Consider the following 13,961-nt stretch of genomic DNA (forward strand, 5'->3'; position numbering starts at 1 on the left):
TTCAAAAATTATTTGGAAAAAATCAAAATAAAAATGAAACTTCTACACCCTGTATCTCCGAAACTAAGCATTTTAGGACATACATTTTTATACGAAGTTTTTTACTTATTTTTATCTGAATATGCCACTGAAGTTTCCGGAATACATTTCGGACAACTCTGGAGAATAAACACTTTATTAAGATAAATCAATAAAACACTGATAGATATGTTTCGCACGAACATGTACATATATGGCAACAATGTCTGGCTATCCTTTAATTACATGAAAGCTAAACACGCAATATATGTAAATAAAGAAACATGCCATAATCCGCTCTGTAAGCTTTTGTAAAAATTGTGTATTATTTTCTTTATTTTTTTCTCCTAACTATAGGCAGCCCTTAAAATGTCAAATAATGTTTGCAGATTACCCTAATTTATGTACGCAATTAAGGAGCCAACTTTGTTTACCTCTAGTTTTAAAACCGGTTGGCAACTTTCAAACAAAAACAGCAGATTTTTGGATTTGATTGCAAAAATTAAATATGCAAAGGACGATGGAAGGAAACGTTCAGAAACCCCAGAAAAGGTTATTTATGTGTCTGCAGTGATTGAACTCCGCATGTCTTGAAAAAAGTAATGTAAAAATTAAATACGACTGGGAAAAACCGATAAGTAGGTATGCATTACCTGACAATGAGTCAGTAGCAGCGTCTGAAGAATGCTATTTTTTATTCAGTAGGCATAATATATGCTGCATAAATCTACTTACTGTTATAGACTGTTTTATATTTAAATTATTTACTTACGTATACTTTGTATCAATGTGTTAGAAGAATACAATTCATACTAATTAATCTCTTTTTTTTTAAATGTAGGATCTATTTTTATCAAAAATATTGTCATCATCATCATTTTCAGCTTTTTAAACCATTTCTAATAATTGTGTAGCCTTCCTCAAATATTCAGATACTCTCTTTGTAATTGGACCCATTGTTGTTGATTGTTGGCAATCCGGGCCCAAGTTATCCCTGCTAATTTCCTGATATCATGGTTCCATCTGGTTCCATCTCAGGTTTGGTTATCCTCTAAATCTCTTAATTCGTCGTAGGTACCATGCTGTAATTTTTCTGGTCCATCTGTTATCCATCCTTCTTGCCAGGTATCCTGCCCATTGCCGTTTGAGGGATTTGATTCTGTGGATGACATCTATTACCTGGGTCTTTTACGGTCTTTCTTGGTTATTCCCATCATATTTCGTTCTATTGAGTGTTGTGCGACCTGTAGTTTCCTTAACTCTGTGATATACCGACATATATTAGTTGTGTCATTGCAAACTTTGGTAAATTTAATCATATAAGATTTTTTTCATATCATTTTTAATGAAATGCACAAATTATGTGGTAAAATTTAATATTTAGAAATTAATAATAATTACCTACCACCTACATTAATATACCGTATGATCGAAAAAAAACGGCGTCCAGTTGGCTGGGAAATGAAGATCGATTACATTTCCCATATAAATTTACATATAAAATAACAGCGATCTTCATTTCATAGCCATCGCTGACGCCGTTTTTATTCGATCATACGGTAGAATACAATAAAGTACCTACAACTAAAAATAAAAATTGCGTAATATAATAATTATTTCCTAATTATTTTAAGAAATGTATTTTTTATGGGCAATTTAAAAACAATCATAATTTAAACACATTTGGAAGAAAATTACTAATCACGGCTTTATAAATTATGACAATATGTTTTGGAAAACATGTTATTTAATTTAGAAAAATATTAAAAAGTACCTAATTGTTTAGTAATTTATGGAAAATTGAAATTAAATGAATGGAAATTATTTTAAATCTCATTCAGAAAATCCAAAAATAATCTATATAATTAACGTAGATTCAATAAAACCTCAAACGTAAATAAAACGAAATATACAAAGTTGGAGTCAAAAAAAGTTACACTAATAGAACAATAAAAAAGACAAGAAAATAAAAAAGTAAATATTAATATTACCAATAAAAACAGTTCTTTGGCATGGTATACCGGGTGTTGCATCGTCGGACGGGACAGAGGAAATCCCATGTAAATTTTAATGGGGTCAATTATTGGCTTCTCTAATTATTTTAGAGAATAATTCTATTTAGGTTTATTGAAGAGCACTAAAACCCATATTCAAAAGAAATAACATTAGATATTTTTGATTAGCTCGTTTACGAGTTATCGCCGATTTCTTTTAAATATTTCTTCTTTTTCTTTCTTATGGTCCTGTATTTGCTTATGAGCACCAGTCAAGGTAAAAGATAACTGTCAAATGAAGTTGTCATTTCAGAAATTTACCTATTTAGTGCTTTATTATTATTGAAAACTCATTCCTACATCGGAAATCTTAAAGATGTATTTATAAATACAAATTAATATGAATTAAAGTAAAATAAAGTAATCAATTACAAGGTTAATTATAGTATTATTACAATATTCAATAACTTATTAATTTAGGTACTATTGTTATAATAATATAGGTAAATTGTTAGAACTTTAGGATTTAAGAAGATGTTCAAATATTCCTCCATCGACTGCTAGACAATAACCCAGGCGATCATAAAATTCTCTTCTTACATTCGCTAGTTGGTAAACTGGTTTTTAACTCGTCTAGATTTGGGTATTTTTTATCCTTGTATATCCTGTTTTTTTAAATGGCCACAGAGAAAGAAATAATTTGTATGATTTAGGCCAATAACGTTTCCGTTAAAACTATTGTCTAAATATTCCCGAACAGCCAGGGTACTATGTGCCGGGCAGCCATCCATTTGGTACCAAACTTCCTGATTTTCCCTAGCGGCATCCTCTGGGTTTTTTTTTTCATCCTCAAGTTTCCTAGCGCTGATGTTTTCATCGTTCTCTTCCACGCACAATACAACTTCCAAGTCGGTATCATTTCTTGCATCTTCTCTTTGTCTTGCTTCACATCTGCAGTTATTTATTAGGGTACCTTTGGTCTCAAATCTCTGGATATTCCTTGCGATTGTAGATTTTCCAGGTATCGGTCTATTCGGATACAGAGCAGCAAACATGTCCGACACCTTTTGATAGCTATTTCCTTGATAATACCATTTAATCATTAATACTTTTTCTTCGGTAGTGTAATTCATGGCTAATATTTTCGATGTAGATATGAGTTTTTAATAATAATAATAAAGCACTAAATAGATAAATTTCTGAAATGGCAACTTCATTTGACAGTTATCTTTTACCTTGACTGGTGCTCATAAGTAAATACAGTGCCATAAGAAAGGAGAAATATTAAAAAGAAATCAGCGATAACTCGTAAACGGGCTAATCAAAAATATCTAAAGTTATTCTTTTGAATGTGGGTTTTAGTGCTCTTCAATAAACCTACATAGAATTATTCTCTAAAATAATTAGGGAAGCCAATAATTGACCCCATTAAAATTTACATGGGATTTTCTATCCCATGAAGACAAAGATAGGAAGGAGGCCACACCATAATTGGAAATGATTGAATAAGCTGAAAATTATGATAGCAAGGTAGATAAACGTGCTAAATTGTTAATTTAAATTCTCTCAGTATACTTATTCTGCTAAGTGTCACAAGGCATAATTATGTCAAAAACCCCTATTATTCCGTTATTAATTCAACATTTTTGGAAAACGTTTTAATGTATAACTCAAATTATATCTTAATAATTGCGTCAGGCCGTAATCAAAAACTAATCAATGGCAAATGACATTTAAATGGACGGAAAGTATCCAAAATCTTTTTTAGAAAAACCATATACCCGCTCAATAATCGTCAATCCCAAAAGCAACAAATAAAACATGAACAAAACGAATGAGTTAAAGACCAGTTCGGAAAGACCAAAGTCCAAAACGGTACCGAAAATTCCCAAAAACAATCAAATCGTATTTGAACATATATATATACACATAGTGGGAGGTGCGGCCAGGTACTCCACTGAAAGCGAACTCAATCGGACCGAGTTATCAGCAGTACCCTCAGCACTTCGGTATAGCGCGCGGTGTAGCAGTTTTCATTCGAATTTTCGATCGTTTTTATCGAACAATTCAGTAGTACTCTGGTCGTTACTGGCTGGCGCGGGTACTCTACTGCTGCTTAGCAAAGAGAGGAAGCCGGTACGACTTGGTTTTTGCCGTATTTCGATTTGTTATTCTTATCGCGTACCGGTGTGTGTGAAACGTGGTCTTTTTTTGGTGTTTTTGATTAATTTTGGGGATATACAACTACTTGCTCAATTTTCAGGTAAATCCATAACTTTAATATTATTTAAATTTATTGATAAATCTCTAGGAATGTGTCTAGTGATAACGTGACTATGGAAATATGATATTGTAGGGTCAAAATATGTTTTGACATTAAAAAAAGATAAAATCATTTGAAATTAGTTAATAATTTCAGAGTTTGTGTTTAAAATACATTTTTATGGTTTGTTTTTTTCACATACTCCAAAAATGATGGCAGAACTTTTATACTAATTATAATTTATTTATAAAAAAATATTTCGTGTTATTGGCAATTTAAAGATAAAAATATTAAATATTGATAACAACTGTATTATACTTAATCAAGTTAATGTTTCTTAGTTTTATATCGTACAATTTTGGCGGTATTATTATACAGGGTGGGTCTTAAATAAGTCCAAATATTTACTGGGCTGGTAGATCTTGATAAAAGAAACATATTTTCTCTTTACCGTTTTTCAAATAAGTCCAAAATAACCGAGTAATTTTACTTCGAAAATTTCCAAAAAAAAATATTTTTTTTTGCTTAAATTTTGAGAATCACTGGATCTTTTCTGGGCTCGTTTCTGGGTTTTCTTAGTTGTAGATTTAACTGAAATAAACACTTAAAAGTTCTACTCCCTTTGTTGCCATATTATCAAGAAATTATGTTTTTGGTTTGAAACCAAACCAAAAACTAAAAAAAATAACAATTTTTTTTCCAAATTTATTTTTTTTTTCGCGAAAAAAAACTTTAAATCGTGTTTCTGGGGTCGAAATACACTAGTCCTAAAAATATTTGCACTTATTTAAGACTCACCCTATATAGTACTATCAATAACAGATTACTAAAAATTGCAGTTGGGGGGTGGAACATTTGGTGTTATTGTCCAGTCAGTGGGGTGTTTTGCGATACAAAAGGTGGTGTAGTGGTAATTTTTTTTATATGTTGTTAAGGTTTGGGTCTTGACAAAAAATCCAAGTTTTCGACCTTGGGGTGGGACCGCTCGAGCCGCCATCTTGGAGAGAAGCTACAGTGACGAAAAGTTGAACATATTTTCCAAAAAAATAGAAAAACTCCCCAATTTTGTAATTTTTCCGAAATTCTCGCTATTTTTTACATAGGTATAAAGAGCAGCGGCTGGTGAGGTAGTGCCACGGTGACACGGAGCGAAAAAAATATGTTATAACCTTCATATGTCTCATTGAAATATAACGCTCAACATAAAAAGTATTTGAGTATTATCTGCGGTGTCATCGTAATCGGTGCTCATGGGAATATATTGCTCTTCCATTGTTAAGTCTTGGTCATCTTCGCATGACTGACCACTGCAGAAGCCACATACAACGGAACACTTCAACCCAGCTTTCCTGCAACCACATGCTGCGCCGCATGCTTTTCTACAAGTGCATGAAATGAATTTCAATAAGTTGTCGGGTGCTGCTTGTTTTGTCATGGTGAGTGGAACAAGCCCACTGCTGCCCAGTTTCCAGTCCCAGTCTTTAGGTTTTTTTCTCGATTCCATACCATTTCTGGACTTGATGATATGTCCTGAAAGAATGATACCGCGCAGCATCCTTCGTTGGTGGCAATGAAGGAAGATTGGATTTACTTTTTGTGGTTGATCTAGCAAAACGTTGGTTGTAATATTGGCTGGATTTCTTCTAAGGTGTCTTCTTCCAAGTTGCCACCATACAAAGCAACGAGAAAGCGTGCTCCAGTATCTGCGATGTCCTCTGGTGTTGCATCCTGATGTTTAAAAATGCCAATGGTGTCACTGAGTCCTGCTATTTTCTGGAGAAGCGAACAAAACTTTATTTTTCCTTGGTTGCAGATTGACGATGTCGTGTCACAGCCACTAAAAGCATGGAGAAACAGAATGTTCTCAGCTACTTTTTCCAGTTTTAAACTATTAGCTGAATATATTCTTTCAGCAATTTTGCCTTTTCCTGGTTTGCGGAGGTAGATGTTTCCTTGAGACGGTGCCAATGCTGTCAGCAAAACGAGAAGGTCAACGTCTTCGCCAACTACGAAACAGCATCAAATTTTGGGCACAAGGAAATCGCTGTTCTGACAATCAACACATCAGCATCTTCTTCCGCCTGGTTGACAGTAATAGCAGCCTGCTCCATTTTTTTTGGTGAGCATCGAAATTAAACGGCCTTTATTGATTTCGTTGGCTAAAAATAATTCCTGGGAAACTTGAACGGGCATTGTTTCATCGAAGAGAGCATCCGCAGACATATATGCTTTTTCGATCGGCGAAGTCTTTCTGCGGCTTTGGTATTCCTTTTGGCTCCGTCACTCGGATATCCATCAAAAACAACGACTGCATGTGAACCGTAGTGATTCCGTACATATTGAACGTACTTTTCGGAAATGTGCGCCAATGAATCATTATGGTGACATACAACTTCTTCAAAGGTATCCTCCATCCAAAATATTGATTCGGTTATCTCCGAATTCCACACTTTCTGGAAGTTGATTGTTCGGCCCTTTTTACGATGTCCCGTTATACTTGATACATCGAAAAAATATCGATATCTAACTTTTATTCCAACATTTTGATCGTAAGATTTACCGCTCCGGATATATTTTGAAGAATATAGTTTTTTTTATCTTTAATTCAAGATGGCGGCTCGAGCGTTCGCACCCCAAGGTCGAAAACTTGGATTTCTCATCAAGACCTAAACCTTAACAACATATTAAAAAATTACTACTACACCACCTTTTGTATGGCAGAGGCCTTTAATGGCCCCCCACTGATTGGACTATTACAACAGCAAAATAAAACACTAAGTCACCACAATACACCATAACATACTTTTAACACACTGAATCTTAATCATCTGCTGATAGTGCTAACATGGATAGCGAAACACTTGTCCAGTGATAAAAATATAAGTGTTTTGGTGTATTCTGGTGAATTAGTGTTTCATTTTGCAAGAGATTATTGAAATTATTGAAAATAGAGAACGATTAAATGAATTTAGGCAATATTACTGTAAAAAAATTGGAAATAGTTCAAGTATCATCATCATCATCATTATTTTATTATTTTCAGCTTAATCAACCATTTTTAAATATGTTGTAGGCTCCCTCAAAAATTAATGAATACTTTTTTAAAGTTCTTGTACCGTACTGGCAACTGTTACTTTTGGGTCGGCATTTACATGTGTGGAAGTAAATCGCATAGGGATCTTATTAAGTCGGAGTGAGAGAAATGCGACGGACCGACGCGACGCGCGACGGTGTGCTGTTGCGGCGTTGCCGATACGCCTTTCCCTATCAAGTAAAGTAAAATCACGATCGCAAATCGCTTATTTTTAAAAGACTTTTTTTTCAAGAGATAACTAGATAAAATCATTAGACATGTTTCTGAGCATCTGAAATGGAATTATAAGGATATCGTTAGGGTGTAATTTTTTTTTATAACGAGAAAACGTCAGTAATCGCGATAATTTAAAAACTCAACTTTTTAACACATAACAGGCCATAACTCAAGAACCACTTTAGATATTGAAACTTTTTTTTTATTTTCAAGATCGGATATTTTACAATATGTTTACATAAGAAAAATTCGATAAGGTTGTTTTATCCATTCAAAAATTGTAAACAATCCATCCATTTACTTTTAGAGCATAGCAATTTTCAGCAATCGTGTAATTTTTTTTATTGGTAAAGATTTTCACATACTGTCTACAAAGAAAATACAGCAGAAATATATTAACAAAGATTTTGAAAAAACTACAATCTATTATTTCCAATAGATTTCGAGATATCGGTTTTTGAATCAGAGTTCTAATAGCGCGACCACTATCGAACACCCACTCAATTCCACTTATTTTTACCAAAAATGCAAGTGTTTCTAGCTTGCACTTAAAAAAATCAAGCTATAGGGAAATTACAACGACTCGTTAATAAATAAACAAATTAAGTATCACGAGACGTAATTAAATCGTGAAGCTGACCGCATGACGTATTCCCTAGAACTTTAAGTACTGACAGAGGTATTGATTGGGTCGACCGGTCAACTGCGACAAATCTGCTATATCCCCTTCCACGTCTCTTAGCGATGTGCACAGTTTCTCGGTTTATTTCATACGTTTGGCAACGTGTTTACTGTCCTCTCTTTGTTCAGTACATTATAAACGCATTGTACTCTTCTTACATACGGAAATCTCGACCCAATACTAACCTTTGTATAGCCCTTAGTATAAAATATATAATGTTTCATTTCCCTAATAGACTAAAATTACCTAAGATTTAAAAACAATTGGCAAAAAATTGTCTTAGATCTCAATGGCGCACAGAAATAGATCAATTAAACATTAATATAATGCTTAATTTTACTGTTCAAAAAATAATTTTCGAGATTTTTAGATGTATCTAATAGTATTAATGCGATAATTATGGTATCAGTAACCAGTTAATTAGCTAGATATATTAATTAAATATAAGTCATTAGACTATCTAGTTATACGTATGATTATGATTTATGAATTAAGGTGACCAGGTTTTACATTGACATTTGTTTTTTTTTGGTAGTTGAAAAAATAGTAAAAAATTAGGCAAAGCATCAAACATAATCGAACTTCGACAGCATATTCTACAGATAAAAATAAGTAAAAAAGTTCGTACAAATGTATGTCCTAAAAAGCTTCGTTTCGAAGATACAGGGTGTAGAAATTTCATTTTTATTTCGGATTTTTTCCAAATAATTTCAAAAACAAACGGAAATATTTGGATGAAAATTTGTTCCTGGGAGTTTTTTGACATGGAATTTGATTTAGTTGTCAATATGACTCTTTTATGTAGGGGTCGCCACCTACATATTTTTTAACTGGTTTGAAGAGTAATAACTTTTTGTCCGTACCTGTATAAAATTACTGAGCAAAAAAATATACATTTACGACGCTTTTTACCTAAAAAAGGTCTCTTGGTAAAAATCGCTGAGAGGAATGGATTTTGAGATATTTGGAATCAAAATAATCAATACTTATCATCATTGACAAAAATTAAACATGTTGACAATGTAGTATTCGACTGAAATCAAAAATGTGAAAGGTTCAACAGAAACTGTTCCATCATAACTTTTTCCAGAATAAAAATATGATTAATTTAAAAATATAAAAAGTTCCAAAATTTACAATTTCAGTCAAAAAGTTATGATGTTAAAAATTTAACCAAACTGAATTGGCTACATCCATCAAATATATATTATTTGACATTGCTAATAAATAAAACAAATTAACTTATAAATCTACACCTGCAAAAGTAAGTGCCTTATAAAAAACACATTAATTTGCAATAATTACCTTTTTATTACTCATAATTCGAACGTTGCTTTTAAATTGTAACGTTAAATTATAAAAATTTAATAAATTGGCATAATTCCACTTGACCGCAAATTATACCAACTTGCTGTTTATAAATATTAAAATGTTTTATACGTTCTCCCGTCAAAAAATATTAAAATCGACTTAATAAATAAAAAGGAAAGTTCACACGTTTTTTTTTATTTAAATTCAATGTCAAGTTTGTAATGATTTTTTTTTATTTGATTATGGAAGTGAATTAAAAACTTGGTGGTCGTTGAGACGTGTGTGGTGAATGGGTATTTCGAAATTCAATGTGTGTCTACAATTTACAGTTAATACTGGATAGGATAAATATTTTTTAACTAAAATCACAGCTTGCATGATAAGAATATTGAAATCTTAACAATACCGTTCATTCACAATATTTTACAAACAGTCTGTGTAAAATTTTTTATTTCAATAAAGATTAACTGGTATGACTTTATTAAAATTGCGTCACAGTAGGCCTAGAAATGACATAACATTTTTGTTCGAATCTGTCAACAAAGTTTGTTAACTCTAACTATTTTAATCAGACAAATTTTTCTCCTAGTAATATGAACAATTATATTTTCATTTATTTTATATATTATTCATTTATTTACTATAGAATATTTATTTATTTTTATTCCTAAAATATTTTTATTAAAAGAAAATGTGTAAAAGTTGGCAACGCTGTGTCGGTCAACCACGTGACTAAAAGTTTATTTGATAATTATGAACTATACAAAAAAGTAGTAGTAATTTTTCTGGAATCATACCAACGCTCATACAAGACACAAGGAATCATACCAAAGTATGACTCACCTTGTATGTACTGTAAACTCTGTCTCTAATAGTTTCTGAAAAATAAAATTAATTTTTTTAAAAAGGTCCGATTAAATTTATATCTCCGAAACTAAAGTTCCAGAAGAATTCGTAATATATCTAGAAATTCATTTACCCGCTAGTAGTTATAAAAAGCATTTTTGGTAAACTCTGTCTCTAATAGTTTCTGAAAAATAAAATTAATTTTCTTAAAAATATCCGATTAAATGTATATCTCCGAAACTAAAGTTCCAAGAAAATTCGTAATATATCTAGAAATTCATTTACCCACTAGTAGTTATAAAAAGCATTTTTGGTAAACTCTGTCTCTAATAGTTTCTGAAAAATAAAATTAATTTTTTTAAAAAGGTCCGATTAAATTTATATCTCCGAAACTAAAGTTCCAAAAAAACTCGTAATATATCTAGAAATTCATTTACCCGCTAGTAGTTATAAAAAGCATTTTTGGTAAACTCTGTCTCTAATAGTTTCTGAAAAATAAAATTAATTTTTTTAAAAATGCCCGATTAAATTTATATCTCCGAAACTAAAGTTCCAAAAAAATTCGTAATATATCTAGAAATTCATTTACCCACTAGTAGTTATAAAAAGCATTTTTGGTAAACTCTGTCTCTAATAGTTTCTGAAAAATGAAATTAATTTTTTTAAAAAGGTCCGATTAAATTTATATCTCCGAAACTAAAGTTCCAAAAAAATTCGTAATATATCTAGAAATTCATTTACCCACTAGTAGTTATTAAAAGCATTTTTGGTAAACTCTGTCTCTAATAGTTTCTGAAAAATAAAGTTAATTTTTTTAAAAATGTCCGATTAAATGTATATCTCCGAAACTAAAGTTCCAAAAAAATTCGTAATATATCTAGAAATTCATTTACCCCCTAGTAGTTATAAAAAGCATTTTTGGTAAACTCTGTCTCTAATAGTTTCTGAAAAATAAAGTTAATTTTTTTAAAAATGTCCGATTAAATTTATATCACCGAAACTAAAGTTCCAAAAAAATTCGTAATATATCTAGAAATTCATTTACCCACTAGTAGTTATAAAAAGCATTTTTGTTAAACTCTGTCTCTAATAGTTTCTGAAAAATAAAATTAATTTTTTTAAAAAGGTCCGATTAAATTTATATCTCCGAAACTAAAGTTCCAAAAAAATTCGTAATATATCTAGAAATTCATTTACCCACTAGTAGTTATAAAAAGCATTTTTGGTAAACTCTGTCTCTAATAGTTTCTGAAAAATAAAATTATTTTTTTAAAAATGTCCGATTAAATGTATATCTCCGAAACTAAAGTTCCAAAAAAATTCGTAATATATCTAGAAATTCATTTACCCACTAGTAGTTATAAAAACCATTTTTGGTAAACTCTGTCTCTAATAGTTTCTGAAAAATAAAATTAATTTTCTTAAAAATGTCCGATTAAATGTATATCTCCAAAACTAAAGTTCCAAATAAATTCGTAATATATCTAGAAGTTCATTTACCTGCTAGTAGTTATAAAAAGCATTTTTGGTAAACTCTGTCTCTAATAGTTTCTGAAAAATAAAATTAATTTTTTTAAAAAGGTCCGATTAAATTTATATCTCCGAAACTAAAGTTCCAAAAAAATTCGTAATATATCTAGAAATTCATTTACCCACTAGTAGTTATAAAAAGCATTTTTGGTAAACTCTGTCTCTAATAGTTTCTGAAAAATAAAATTATTTTTTTTAAAAATGTCCGATTAAATGTATATCTCCGAAACTAAAGTTCCAAAAAAATTCGTAATATATCTAGAAAACCTTGTTTGTACTTCCTCCATATATCTCATAGGATCACGTATGACCGATAACCGAAAAAAATTGCTACAATTCATCAAAAAGATATGTATTGAAAATAAAGTATTATTTGGGGCACTATAAATAATTATGTTCCCAAAATTTATGATCCAACTTATTATTGTTACCTCATTTTTATATTACATGAAATTTACAACATATCGCCTAAAATTTATTGATCTGATAAGTTTTCCATGTTATTTTTTATTTCATTATTTACAGTTATGGCTAGACAATCTGTCTTTTATACCTAACGGATAATAATTAATTAATGATCATGACGATCTAGCAATAAAGAGTAAAGCAGGTCTACTTGAACTACCTTTAAAAAATCGAAATAATTTTTGGTGGGTAATATTACTATAAAAACATATCAATAATGTCCTATTGTTTATTATATAAGTCATAGTAAATTCATTTATATGTTAATCATAATCAGTTACTTCCTTTATGGTAACTATAAAGATATCTGATTCATTATTTTGTTAATTATAACTCTCGGTGGTAATTGTGTAGGTTAGTTATTTCGTGAGCAACGCCAGTTCATTTTGTATATATATATATATATATATATATATATATATATATATATATATATATATATATATATATATATATATATATATATATATATATATATAATGATGCCAACGTCCTATTATAGTATATTACATTTTTATTTATTATTATATATAATATACCTAAAAGCATAAAAGGATCATGGCTTGATTGGTTATCTTTCTCCATTTGTTCCTGTCTTTCGCCTTTATTCTCTACCCATCCACTCTTATCCTCCTCAAGTCCTCTTCTACCTCCTTTTTTCATCTGGTTCTCGGTCTACCCCTCCTTCTCTTTCCACCTATTTCACGTTTCATTATCATACTAGGAATTCTTGCTTCATAATTCTTTCAATGTGTCCCAGCCATCTCAGTTTTTGTGCTCTTGCTACTCCCGTTATACTCGGTGCCCGATATAGTTGCTTTAATTCTTCATTATTTGTTCTTCTGGTCCATATGTAGTCTTCTTGCCTACAAAAATCTTCCTCAGAATTTTTCTTTCCCAAATTTCTAGCCTTGAACTTTCCGTTGCATTGAACGTCCACGTTTCACATGCATACAGCACTATTGGTCGTATCTATCATTGCTTGGTATATTCTGATTTTTAAATTTCTAGAGATGTTCTTACTATTAATAATTTTGCCATAATTTCTTGATTTGATTTATTATTATATAATTACATTAAAATAGGGATTCTTAGCTGTGTATTAGTTGTTAATTGAGACTTTTCTGTCCACCAGTTCGTTGAACATTACTTGATCTTTTACTGATTTTTTTTTGACACCTACTTTATTACTGGTTGTATTTAGTTCTTTGACTGATATTTGTAGTTCTTTAGGACTATTGGCAATTACTATGTCATTAGCGAATCTTAGATGGTCAAGATATTCTCCTTCTATTTTCAAATTCTTTGTTGGTCCAGTCTAGTTGACGGAAGATTTCGTCTAGTGTTGCTGTAAAGAGTTTTGGGGATATTGCACCTCCGTGTCGCATTCCATTGCCAGCTTGGAATTCTGGGGTTGTGTTATGTATCATTATATACTCTTGCTTTCGCTTCTTTGTATAAATTGGAAAATCAGATAGCTATATAGTTGAAACATGAAATTTTAAGGTATATTTTGCATTGATTTGGTCAAGAAAGCGGCGA

General features: G+C 30.9%; 2 protein-coding genes across 3 annotated transcripts in view; one reads left to right on the forward strand and one right to left on the reverse strand.

Annotated features, from left to right (window-relative positions):
* LOC115890750 overlaps positions 1 to 13,961 on the reverse strand; it is a 45,727-nt gene that overhangs the window by 24,701 nt on the left and 7,065 nt on the right. The window lies entirely within an intron of this gene.
* LOC115890742 (elongation of very long chain fatty acids protein AAEL008004-like) overlaps positions 1 to 13,961 on the forward strand; it is a 92,016-nt gene that overhangs the window by 22,601 nt on the left and 55,454 nt on the right. The window contains exon 1 of one of the 2 annotated variants that reach the window (XM_030911064.1): positions 3,958 to 4,275. The exons of the other annotated variant lie outside the window; for it this stretch is intronic. The gene's annotated coding sequence lies outside the window, so the exon portion shown is untranslated. Of the gene's footprint in view, positions 1 to 3,957; positions 4,276 to 13,961 lie in introns of those variants that run through there. 2 annotated transcript variants of the gene reach the window in all.

The sequence above is a fragment of the Sitophilus oryzae genome, unplaced genomic scaffold (genome assembly GCF_002938485.1).
Source record: "Sitophilus oryzae breed Bouriz unplaced genomic scaffold, Soryzae_2.0 scaffold_910_pilon_pilon, whole genome shotgun sequence".
NCBI lineage: Eukaryota > Metazoa > Arthropoda > Insecta > Coleoptera > Curculionidae > Sitophilus > Sitophilus oryzae.